Here is a 12,576-nt window from a genome sequence, read left to right as displayed (position 1 = left end):
CTCTCTCTCTCTCTCTCTCTCTCTCTTCCTTTATTCCCTCTCGTTCTCTCTCTTTATCTCTGTCACACATTTTGTTTATTAGCCTGTTTGTCTGTCAATTAGTCTATCTTTGTCTGTCTATCTGTCTGCCTGTCTGTCTGTCTGTCTGGTCACCCTCTCCTCTCTTTTAGCCATGACTGACGAATGCAAATTATCCACAAGTTTCTCCGCTAATCCTTAAGTACCTCAGCTTACAGAGATACATGCAAATCTGTCTTCCAGTCTTCTGCTTCTCTTACCCCTCCTCCTCCTCCTCCTCGTCCTCCTCCTCCTCCTCCTCGTCCTCGTCCTCCTTTCTTTCTTTATCTTTTATTTTCCTTCACCGCTGGGCCTTTTAGTAAATAAGTATAAATAATTCTTGTAAAACGGCTGGAGGTACTTGTGTTGGTTGTGATGATGGTGGCTGTGGTAGTGGTGTTGTTACTGGTGTTGGTGGACGTTGTGTTGGAGGTGGTGTTGGGACTGCCAGTGGTAATGATCCTGGTGATAGAGGTGATGATGGTGGTGATGGCTGAGATGCGAGTGTTGGTAGTTGTTGGTGTTGTTGTGGTGGTGGTGGTGATGGTGGTGGCGGTGGTGGTGGTGGTGATGGTGGTGGCGGTGGTGGTGATGGTGGCGGTGGTGGTGGTGGTGGTGATGGTGGTGGTGGTGGTGATGGTGGGGATATGTAATGATAGTTGTGGCGGTGATATATGATAACACACACACACACACACACACACACACACACACACACACACACGTACGCACACATATAGCAATAATTACATGTCAGACTAATTAAACAAAGTAATGGCAAATTAAAGGAAGAGGAATTCATATATATTCATCATAAATACAAAAAAAAACATACGTGTATCAATAAAGTATGAATGTACGCGGATATTAATAATGTATGATGTGTATGTATGTGTTAATGTATGTATGTATGTATGTATGGGTGTACGCAACTGTGCGGGTGTGTTTGTGTAATATTTTGTGTACATGTGTGAACTTGTTTGTGTGTTTTGTTGTTTGTTTCCTTTATAAATTATGGCTCTGTAAATATGACTTATGTATGGGTGGATATCTTTTTTTTTCATGCGTATATCGAGTTGTTGTTTTGTTGTTGTTGTTGTTGTTGTTGTTGTTGTTGTTGTTGTTGTTGTTGTTCTTTACTTTCGTTTAGCATTGTGTAAGTGCGTTCATGTGTGTGTGTGTGTGTGTCTGTTTTGTGTCTCATTTGCTTAATTTTTACTTAATATTTTCTTCGTTCCTTCTTTGTTGTCTTTTTTCTCTTCATTTTTCCTTTTCTTTTCTCCTTCTCGTTTGTCTTTCTATTTCATGTCTCCTCGTGTCCCTTAATCTATCCCTCATATTTTAATTTCTTTCATTGTTTATTTCGTACTTTGCTTTCCTTAATTACCGCCCGCAAAAGAATGAGTTTTGCCGAAGGTATTGTTTTCAGCTGTGTAATTTATTTATTTTTTGTCTGTAACACGATAACTTTTGAATCATTACAGCTATTTTTTTTTTTTAGGATGTTGAAACCTCATAGGTGGACTACTAATGGCCCCCCACCGGACGAGTTTGATTTTCAAGGTCAAAGGTCAAAGGTCAAGGTCGCCGGGGTCAAAAATGCATATATTCACATTTTGCGCACTCAGACCTAACGAGTGTCCAATGTCTAGTTACTTCATTCCTTCTTGCTTCTCAATTTTTTTCTTCGTCTATCCTTTCCTCCTTCCTCCTTGTCTCTCTATTTTGTGTCTCCGCGTGTCCTCCTCGATTTTCCTCACTGGAGCACTTCAGACGCGCCTCCTCCTCCTCCTCCTCTTATTTCATTTTTGCCTCACTTCCCACCTTCCTTCCTTCCTTCCTTCCTTCCTTCGTGTTCCAATTTTCTCTTTTCACCCTGTTGTTGTGTTTTCTTTCCTGCTGTTTCTTCTTCTATTTTTGCACATCTTATTTTTCGGTTGCTGGTTTGTTTTTCGTAATTTTTTTTCTTATTTTTGTTTGTGTGCAGTGTTTCTTTTTCTCTTTTGTCTTTTTTTCTCTTTCTCTCTCTTTTTCTCTCTTTCTTTCTTTTTATCGTGCTCTTTCTCCATTTGTTTTCTCTTTTTCTGTGCTCTATTTCTCTTTCTTTTTCTCTATTTCTATGTTTATCTCTCTCTCTCTCTCTCTCTCTCGCCCCCTTTCCCTCGTTTGCATTATTTTCCTCAGACCATATCGTTTTATTTCACTATTTACAAGGGCAACGAGACTGTTCAAAGTGCCCATCCAAAGTTCACGTGTTGCTGTCCATTCTCTGTTGCGTTGCGCCGGGAAACACTCTTTACTTTCTCCTCTTGAATTAGTGTCAGCATCCTCCCCTTCCCTTCCCTTCCCTCCCTTCCCTCTTGTTTTTCCCACCCATTGCAACCCTTCTCCTGTTTACTCTTAACCTTCCTTCTCCAGTCCCAAAATAGTCACTCCTCGCCCACGCCTGTTACCTCATCAGTCTCCCTATGTAAAACCACTTTCTCATTCACGTTCTTTCTTTCTTACTTTGGTTCTGCGTTGTTTTTTCTCATTCTTTCTCTCCATTCTGATTTCTCCTCACTCATTCATGCCCTTTTTCCTCTCCTTCCCTCCTTGTGTCACTGTTTCCCTTGTCATATCTTCCTTTACTCTCTCCCTTTTCTTTTTTTCAATTTCCTCTTTTTTTTCCTTATTTTTTTTTTCCCCGTTTCATCTTTATCATTCACGTTCTTATAAATCCTCCCTCCAAGTGACCTTTCTCTCCCTTCTTCCCTCTTCCATTCCTCCCTCTTCCCTTCCTCCCTCCAGCTTTCCTCCCTCCAGCCTTCCTCCCTCCGACCTTCCTCCCTCCAACTTTCCTCCCTCCAACCTTCCTTCCTCCAACCTTCCTCCCTCCACCCTTCCTCGCTCCAACCTTCCTCCCTCCAACCTTCCTCTCTCCAGCCTTCCTCCCTCCAACCTTCCTTCCTCCAACCTTCCTCCCTTCACCTTCCCTCCTTCCTCCTACACACACCTGTCCAGCACCTGTTCTTCGTGCGTCACCTTTCATCGTCTTGTCCTGCTTCCCATTGTTAGGCTTTCATATTCTAAGTGGTGTTTTTCTTCTTCGTTTTGTTTTTCTTTTCTCTGTTTTGCTTTCTCGCTTTTGTGTTACCCTTGGCTAGTGTTTTTTTAGGGTTCCTGCCTCTCCCATTACCTCCCAATTTCTTACCTTCCTTCCTTATATTTTCTTACACATAGCTTTTCCTTCCCCTTCCCTTCCCTTCCCCGCCCACAAACCCTTCCTTCCTTACCTTTCCTTACACATAGCTTTTCCTTCCCCTTCCCTGCCCTTTCTCGCCCACAAACCCTTCCTTCCTTACCTTTCTTTACACATAGCTTTTCCTCCCCCTTCCCTACCCTTTCCCGCCCACAAACCCTTCCTTCCTTACCTTTCCTTACACAAATCTCTTCCTCCCCCTTCCCTGCCCACAAATCCTTCCCCTTACCTTGACTTACCTTGTTTTTTTTCACTTTCGCTTTCTTTTTTTGTGTTACCCTTGGCTAGTTTTTTTTTTTTGTGTGTGTGTGTGTCATTTTTCAAGGTGTTTGTTATTTCTGTCGTCTGTGTGGTTTGTGTTTTGCTTCTCACGTTTTCTGTCTGTTTCGTGTTTTGTTTGTTTGTTTATTTGTTTGTTTATTTGTATATCTCGTGACACCTTTCTAGTTGTTTGTTTTTCTTTCACATTTCTTTTTTTTTATCTTATCGGTTCGTTTTCACTTTTATTTTTTCTTGTAACATTAGTCTTGTTTATGTCATCTCTCTTTAGTTTTCGTTCCTAATTGGTCAGTTCACATGTTTGCCTAATAAGCTTATGTATAGTTCTATTTTTACGCTTGCTTGTTTTTTTTTCCTCTTATTTCAGTATGTATTTTCACTCACTCACTTTTTTTTCCTTTTTTTCTTTCTTTCTTTCTTTCTTTTTTTCTTTTCCTTGTTTTTATCGTTATTTTTGTCTATGTATTTTCTCTCACTCACTGTTCTTTCTTTTTTCTTTTTCTTCTTTCTTTCTTTCTTTCTTTCTCTCTCTGCTTGTTTTTTTCCGTTATTTTTGTCTATGTATTTTCTCTCACTCACTGTTCTTTCTTTTTTCTTTTTCTTCTTTCTTTCTTTCTTTCTCTGCTTGTTTTCTTTTCCGTTATTTTTGTCCATGTATTTTCTCTCACTCACATTTTTTCTTTTCTTTTTCTTTCTTTCTTTCTTTCTTTCTTTCTTTCTTTCTTTCTTTATTTATTTATTTATTTATTTCTCTCTGTTTTATGCCAACTTCAGAATGTCGTTCGCTTATGATTTCACTAATTTCCTCTTTGTGTATTTGTTATATATGCTCCAGTTTAATAATTCTAATGCACTATGACTTTTCACTTGATCTCGCATTGTCTAAATTTACGCTAACTTCAGTATATCGTTCGCTTATGATTTCACCAATTTCCTCTTTGTGTATTTGCTATATATGCTCCAGTTTAATAATTCTAATGCACCTTCGCCCTCCATTTCTACTCGCGTTGTCTTCATTTCCGTTCGCTTTTATTTCCTCGCATGAGCGTTTTCCTTTAGTTATGATCTCGTGTAGAATTTATTTTTTCCTCTTGTGTTTGTGATCAGCGTAGATTTTCCAGTTGTTCCGCTTGATTACTTTCCTTCTTTTCTTCCAGACACTCACTCGCTAAGCTCAGCATCCCCCACGCTCTCGCTCAGCATCCCATCTCCCGCTCCGTGATTGCGATGCCTCACTCCCTTCCTCGTTTGTTCTCCCCGTTTCATATTTTTTTTGTCATTTACGTTCTTTAAAATCCTTCATCCCGTATTTGTTCTCCCTCCTTGCTTCCTTCCATCCTTCCTTCCTTCCTTCCATCGTTCCTTCCTTCCTTCCTTCCTTCCTTCTTCCCACTCTATGTACAACCATTTACTCGCGTCCTTTCGTTCCTATTCCTTCCCTTTCCTTTGCCCACTCTCTTCCTCTCTTCTTCTCCCACGCTTCGCTCCTTTCCTTTCATTTCTTCCTTTTTTCTCCTCCTCTCTTAACCTCCTTTCTCACTGCTGTCTCTCTTTTCTCATCTTTTTTATCGGCGTACTCCTCCTCCTCCTCCTCCTCCTTTCCTACGATTCCTTCCTTTCTTTCCTTTTCATCTAACCTCCTTTCTCCCTTCTGTCTCCCTTTTCTCTTCATCCTTTTATCCACGTACCATTTCTCTCACTCCACTAGCGCTCCATCTCCACTTCCCTTCTCCCTCCCTAACTGTTCTCTCCCCAGTCTCTTTCTCTCCCCTCCTGGTCCTTCCTCCTCTCTCGCTTTCCTATCCTCTGTCTCTTTCTCTCCCCTCCTGCTCCTTCTCCTTACTGTTCTTCCTCCTTAACTTTCCCTTCCCCCGTCTCCTCCTCTCCCCCTCCCTCTCTCCTGATCCACATTCAAGTTTCGTCGCGCCAGTCTAGTGTAGCTAAGGCCACCATTCACCGCCTTTGAGTCCCTTCAGCCATTCAGTGACTCCTCTCTTTGACACCCCCTCCCGGAGTCTTTAGTTTGCCCTCACAGTAATCCTTCCCCTGCTGCCTCTGCTTCTCCTCTTCGTCCTTCTCCTCCTATACCAGTTCTCCTTTTCCTCCTCCTCCTTCTCCTTCCTGCTGTTTCCTCCTCTCTTTTATCCATCTCGTTTTGTATGTTCTTTCTCGTTCTCCTCTTTCTCATTCTCTACCGTTCTCTCTCCTCCTCTTCGCTTTTTTTTCGTGTTTTTTTATCGCATTTATGAAGTCTTGTCTTTCTTCTCTTGATCTTCGTTTCGTTTATCGCTTGGCTTTTGTTTTACTCGTCTTTCCTCGCCCACCTACAGCTCCTCTCCTTTTCTATTTCACGCCCTTGCTTCAGTTTACCCTCCAACCTCCTTCCCTCATTCCCATTCCCTTCACGCTCTCGCCTCAGCTCCAGCCAAGTTAAGTACTGTTTAGAAATTAGATCAGTAGACTCCTTGCTTACTCTACAGGGACGGGACGAAGGAGGTGACAGGGAGGAAGGGAGAGCAAGGTTGGGGCCATGTCACCCGCTTACCGCCAGGGACCAGGAAGGGAAAACAGGACAACTTTTTACCGTTAATTTTTCCGGCCAAGGTTAAAACAAGGGCAGGTAAGGCCTTTAGGAGACTGAGGGAGAGGGTGTACGTAGAGGCGGGGATGAGATGGGGGAGAGGGTAAGGAAAAGGAGACGTAGACGGAAGCTGTGAAGGTGAGGGACTGAGGTCGTGGACTTTTATAGAGACTGTGAGAGTGTATCGTGGCGAAGCGAGGGAGAGTGAGGGAGAGGAGGAGTATATATGATGAAGGAACTATTTAGGAAAGGGAATTGGAGGGACGGGATAGGGAAAAGTGAGAGGAGAAAAAGATAGGGAAGTAATTAGGAGACAGGTGAGGAGGGGAAGGAGGGAATTCGAGGGAGGAGAAATACGGAATATGAGAATGAGAAGTAAGAGGAAGGAGGGAAGGAGGAGGAGGAAGGAAGATGAGAAGCGAGGGCGAGAGGGAGGAAATGAGTAGAAGAGGTGTTTGTGCATGTTTTTTTCGTTTATTTGTTTGTTTGTTTGTTTGTTTTTATTTATTTAGCTTTCTTTTTGTGTGTGTATTATCTCTGCCCTGCTTTAGTATGTTTGTTTGTTTGTGTTTTGTGTGTGTGTATATTAAATCCGCTCTGCCCCGCTCTAGTATTCATCAATATACTCGCGAAGGGGACTTTTGATGTTTAATAAATATATCGAACAAAAAAAAAATCGTTCTGCGCACCATATTTATTTTCAACCTCTCTTTGCTGTGCTGGGATGAATATTCTCTCCCATTCTCGCTTTGGTATATTTTGTTCCAGTCCTATTTTCGTCTCTTTGTGAATTAATCGTACCATGGTTTGTTTTATTAATTTCCCCGTCCCATCGTCGCTTCTGAGTTAAAATGGTCTAAGGATTGATTTCTATATTTTCTTTTACAGTATCTTTAACAAACTCTCACCAAAAAGAGGGAGTTTATTTCTTTATTTTTTACTTCACCTTTCGCAAGCTATCACCAAGAAGAGGGATTTTATTTAGTTCTTCTATTGAATCTCTCACAAACTGTCACCAATAGGAAGGTTTCGTTATTTTTATTATTGATTATTTATTATGTATTTATTTTATTTACTTTATCTCTTTCAAGCGATCACCAAGAGGAGGGAGGGAGGGAGGAGTTGCGCAAGATCGGAGTATTTATTTTTACAGTCTGCCTTTAAGCATTTTCGATCCTGAGTCCTGTTTTCTCTGTCTCGTTATTCCCACTTTCTTCGCCGGCAGTGCGCGTGACGTCAGAGAAACGTTAAATATTTGAGGCTTTCTCGATCCATGCGTTGAGGAGGGGGAGGAGGAGGAAGAGGGAGGAGGTGGAGAGAGAAGGAGGACGAGGAGGAGGGGGAGAATGTGAAGGCGAAGAAGGGGAAAAGGAGGAAGAGGAGGAAAAAGACATTAAGAAAGGAGTTTAAAGTTTTTTGGTAATTCTATCCCTTAAAAAGATAAGATACACGACAATTTTAAGTTTTAAGTTTAGTGATTAGCAGGTGATGATGGTGGTGATGGAGGTGGTGGTGGTGGTGGTAATGGTGTATCTATATTGACTGGAGTGTTGAAAGTGGTGGTAGTGGTGGTGATGTTGGTGGTTAGTGGTGGTGGTGATGGTGGTGGTGGTTGTGGTGGTGGTTGAGGATACTGAACACGAAGTCGAAGTCCAGGTCAAGTGCAAACGTTCGAATCCCGCGAGTTAGTGTTTATGTTAATACTGTCACCTTGTGAACATCGATATGACCCCCCCCACCGCTTTATCCCCCTCCCCCCTCTACTTACTCCCCGCAGCACTCCCCACTTTCTCCCCACTCCGTTCTCTTTCTTTCTCTCCCTTCTTTTCCATTCTGTATATCTCTTCCTTTTTTCTCTTCCAGTCTTCTTCATCCTTCATCTTTATCGTTCTTTATTTCTCTTTCACTTCCCCTCTTTCTCATTCTCCCTCTTCATTCCCCATCTTCCCATTTTCTTCTTTCTCACTTCTCTCCTCACCCTCCTTCTCCTCCTCCTCCTCCTCTTCCTCGTCGTCGTCCTCCTCCTCTTCCTCCTGCCCCCACTTCCCCTCTCCTACCTCCTACCTCTTCTTCCCCTCACTTCCCCTCACCCTGTTCCCCTTACTACCCCATATTACTCAGATTCCCCCTCCTCCTCCTCCTCCTCCTCCTCCTTGTCCTCCTCGTCCTCCTCCTCCTCCTCCTCCTCCTCCTCCTCTTATTCCTCTCCCCACACCCCTTAACCTTCCACAAGTTCGCCAATAACAAGCCACTCCTCCTTCTCCTCCTCTTCCTCCTCCTCCTCCTCCTTCTCCTCCTCTTCCTCCTCTGGTCCTCTTCCCTCCCCCTTCTCACTCCACATACATAGCATTCCCCCCCAACAACCCCCCCCCCTAACCACCACCACCACCACCGTCACCTCCACTAACACCACCACATCGACAACTCCACCTATTCAGCTCCTCCACCTTTCCCTCCACCCAACCACACATACACACACACTTTGACACCCTACAACCACTCACTCCATCCACATTCACCTACTCCTTTCACCTCCATAGATCGAACTCCCCCAACCACACACACACACACACACACACACACACACTCAGCACACACGCATATCAAGCCCCCCATCCACCACCACCACCCTCACCTGTTCTGTCATATTGCCACTTCACGTCAGTCTTTTCAGGTAAGCTTAAACCCACGTCTTACCTGTGGATTAAGCAAGCGACAGGTGATATGTCTTCAGTGACGGCCGGATTTTCAGTTCCACGTGGATCTCGTGAGGATAATACCAGAATAAATTTTCCGCCCTCTTATTCCGCCCTTCTCTTACTCCGCTAAATTTGACGTTAGCTGAAGAGGAGAAGGAGGAGGAGGAGGAGGAGAAGGAGAGGGTGTATGTGAGGGAGTATGTGAGGGTGATTGATCGAAGAGGTGTGATGAGATAAGGAGGTGAGAAAAAGGCGTAAAAGAAAGAAAGAAATGAATATGTTAGGAAAGGAAGAGTTTGCTTATAATTAGGAGCGAAAAGTAAGGTAAAGAAAGAGAAGGTGATGTGTGCGTGTGTGTGTGTGTGTGTGTGTGTGTGTGTGTGTGTGTGTGTGTGTGTGTTTTATGAAGAGGTAATAAAGTGAGATCTTAAAAGAGGAGATTAAACACAATGAGAATATAAAAGAGGAGGAGGAGGAGGAAGAAGAAGACACGTAGAAGGGGAGTATACGATATTGGGGGAAAGTGAGAAGGGGAAAAGGGGGGAGGAGGAGGAGGAGGAGGAGGAGGAGGGAGACAGAGGAGGAAGTAACAAAGGGGTAGGGAGGTAGGCGGAAAAAAGGCAGGCGGAGGAAGAGGAGGAGGAGGAGGAGGAGGAGGTAGAAGTACACGGAAGAAAACATTTATGGGGGGGAGGAACGTATTGATAAAGGAGGAGGAGGAAGAGGAGGAGGTGGAAGAAGAAGAAGAAGAAGGGAAGGAAGTGGAGGAGGAGGAGGGGGAGAAGGAGGGCGAGTAAGCATGTACTGTATAAGGCGGAGGTAAGGGAGAGAAAGGGAAGGGGGATCGAGAGTAGGAAGAGTAAGGGAGAAATAAGGGAGGGAGGGAGGGTAAGGGAGAACACACACACACACACACACACACACACACACACACACACACACACACACATTCATACTGTCTGCCCTTCACTCGACTATCGGAAGGCAGTCAGTCGGGTCGCCGGGAGAGGCCAGCCAGGTGGTGAGGGACACGCCGGGAACTTCGGAGCACAGACACTACCCCGGAAGAGCACTACTGAGGCGACGATCGGCCCACTAGGTGACCCCGCGACCCAGAAAGAAGGATTTAATAGTGCAGGAAGCCGTCACGTACTTCTACATCTCTCTCTGAACGCTACAGTGGTAAAAGAAGCCCAAGGAAACACTTCAAGGGCACCAGTTGACCCCCTTGACGGAAACCCAGACTCTGAAGGAAAGATTTAAAGGTGAACTGAGATATTTCCTGCTCTTCGCCTTTCTACCCACAACGAAGCTAAGAGAACACAGACAGGACCCCAAGAGGACACTAATAGAGCCTTACGACGCTCTTGAAAGACACCGAAGTACAGGAAGAGAGAAATAAGAGTGCTTCAAGACACCTAATACGTTTGAGACCCGCCAACCACCCAGAAAGACGTCCCCAAGAAGCTGAAACAGAGTACTAAAGGACATCAGGACATCACGGCGGGGGTACTAAGAAGAGAATAAGAGCTTGGTGATCATCTCCGTATTTGCCAACCACGAGATACGAACACAAGGACGCATAGGGACCAAGGACGCGTCTCAACCTGGTGACGTTCCTCGCTCCACTTCGCCGCCGCCACGAGACCAGAAATTTTGGTCAGCGCGCGTAACCCAGCAAGGCCAAGCTGTGAAGACCCCCCTCGAGGCCGCGCGGCACCCCGGGGACTCCTCTGACTCTCCCTCCTTCTCCTCATCCTTCCCTCCTCCTCCTCTTCCTTCTTTCCCTTCTCCCTCCTCCTCGTTCTCGTCTCTACATCTTCCTTCAGTGTATCGTAAAGCTCTCCCTCGCTTCCTCTCTTACTTTCCCTCGAGCACCTCTTACTTCTTCCCCTCCATCCTCCTCCTTCCCTCCTCCTCCTCCTCCTGCGGGGCGTGTGGGCGGCCTGCTGCTGCTGCGTCTGTGGGAAGGTGAGGCTCTCTGAGTTTGTTATTATGGCTGCTCCTGTCCTTCCTTCTTTTCATCATATTCTTATTTATTTCTTCCTTCATTTGCATTGTGTGTGTTTTGCTTCCTGTTTTTTTTTCTTCTTGTTCTTCTTGGTCTTGGTGTTTCTCTTCTTATTTTTATTTTTATTATTATTGTTGTTGTTGTTGTTGTTGTTATTAATAGTAGTAGTAGTAGTAGTAGTAGTAGTTAGTTGTAGTAGTTAGTTGTAGTAGTAGTAGTAGTAGTAGTAGTAGTAGTAACAATAACAACAACAATAATAATAATAATAATAATAATAATAATAATAATAATAATAATAATAATAATAATAATAATAATAATAATAATAATGATAATAAAACCGGTAGAATTAATGCCAAAATAAATAATGAAAATAATGATAACAAGAGCACCAACCTTTCCTGGAATACCATAACAGGCCGCGACTAAATGAAGGGAACGCGGGGTGGAAATATGAAAATACGAACTATAGTTAATTACCTTGACTACGCGAAATGTTTTTTTCATTAGCTTATGGCTGTGTGTGGGCGCGCAGTGTGTGTGTGTGTGTGTGTGTGTGTGTGTGTGTGTGTAGATATTTTATACCCTTGGGTTAATAATTAAAAATATTATTATGTGAGGCAGTCATTTAAACATTTTCATTCTCACATATTCTCACCGCTGCAATATTGAACTGGCTTCTATATATTTCATAACTAGTTTTGTCTTCCTTCTTTACCTGAACATGATATTTAGGCATTATTTCGCTCTTCATTCTTTTCCCTCCCCCCAGAAAGTCGAAAACTGATATATGAAAATTTCTTAATTTTTATAATTGTAAGTAGTCTCATCACCATTTATTAGGAGTAGACTTTAGCATCAAAATATGGAAGAAAGAAGCCTACTAGAATAATACACAAAAATGAAATACAGACATAACTTTTAAACCCGACATAAAGACAGACTGGTCACAGATTGTACGCTTAGGAGGAAGATATCGAGCCAGGATCATTCTCAAGAGATTTAAGAAGATAAGTAGCCAGCCGAAGAGTTTACAGCACTAATTAGAAAAAAAGAAAAGGCAAATGCAGGAGATAAAAAAACGGTAGTAAATAAGTAAGCAGTAAGCCGCAAATACGAAATAATGTGATGACGGACAGACATAAACAGACAGAAAGATCGACAGACAAACAGACAGCAGACAAGGACCAAAACATTACCGCCTTCATCTCTAGGGGCGAGGAATGCGATAAAAATAGCCAAATTCAGGAATAATAATAATAGAAATAATACAATGAAACAGAATATAATAGAGAAATCAAGCAAATACAATATCGACAAACCCATTACATACACACTCACACAATAATGGAAGGCTCTATTGAAAGGCGAAAACACTTGTGAAAAAATCCTCGCGCTTGGTATAATGTCATCGAAGGAGGAATATGTTTTCGCGGGAAGGGAAATATGAGCCAATAAATCTGAAGCCTCCTTTCTTTGACCATTTGTAACGCGTGAAGGGCCTGTTTGTGTGTTTGTTTGTGTCTGTGTGAATGTGTTTGTGTGTGTTTGTGTTTATAACTGTAGAAAAATGTGAATGCCTTGAGAGAGAGAGAGAGAGAGAGAGAGAGAGAGAGAGAGAGAGAGAGAGAGAGAGAGAGAGAGAGAGAGAGAGGAAAGAAAAAGTAGAAGGAAAAGAAGAAATATAGAAAATAATAGAGACAGAGAC

The 12,576-nt window shown here is 43.2% G+C and overlaps 1 protein-coding gene across 2 annotated transcripts in view; it reads left to right on the top strand.

Moving 5' to 3' along the window:
• Positions 1-9,784: 9,784 nt before the first annotated feature.
• Positions 9,785-12,576, top strand: part of LOC127001521 (putative leucine-rich repeat-containing protein DDB_G0290503) — a 117,285-nt gene continuing 114,493 nt past the window's right edge. The window contains exon 1 of one of the 2 annotated variants that reach the window (XM_050866132.1): positions 9,785-10,828. The gene's annotated coding sequence lies outside the window, so the exon portion shown is untranslated. The remainder of the gene's footprint in view (positions 10,829-12,576) is intronic. The other variant, XM_050866133.1, reaches the window with a different exon arrangement.

The sequence above is a fragment of the Eriocheir sinensis genome, chromosome 21 (genome assembly GCF_024679095.1).
Source record: "Eriocheir sinensis breed Jianghai 21 chromosome 21, ASM2467909v1, whole genome shotgun sequence".
Classification (NCBI taxonomy): domain Eukaryota; kingdom Metazoa; phylum Arthropoda; class Malacostraca; order Decapoda; family Varunidae; genus Eriocheir; species Eriocheir sinensis.
Note: the sequence above shows the minus strand (reverse complement) of the source record. Positions and strands in the feature narration are given on the sequence as shown.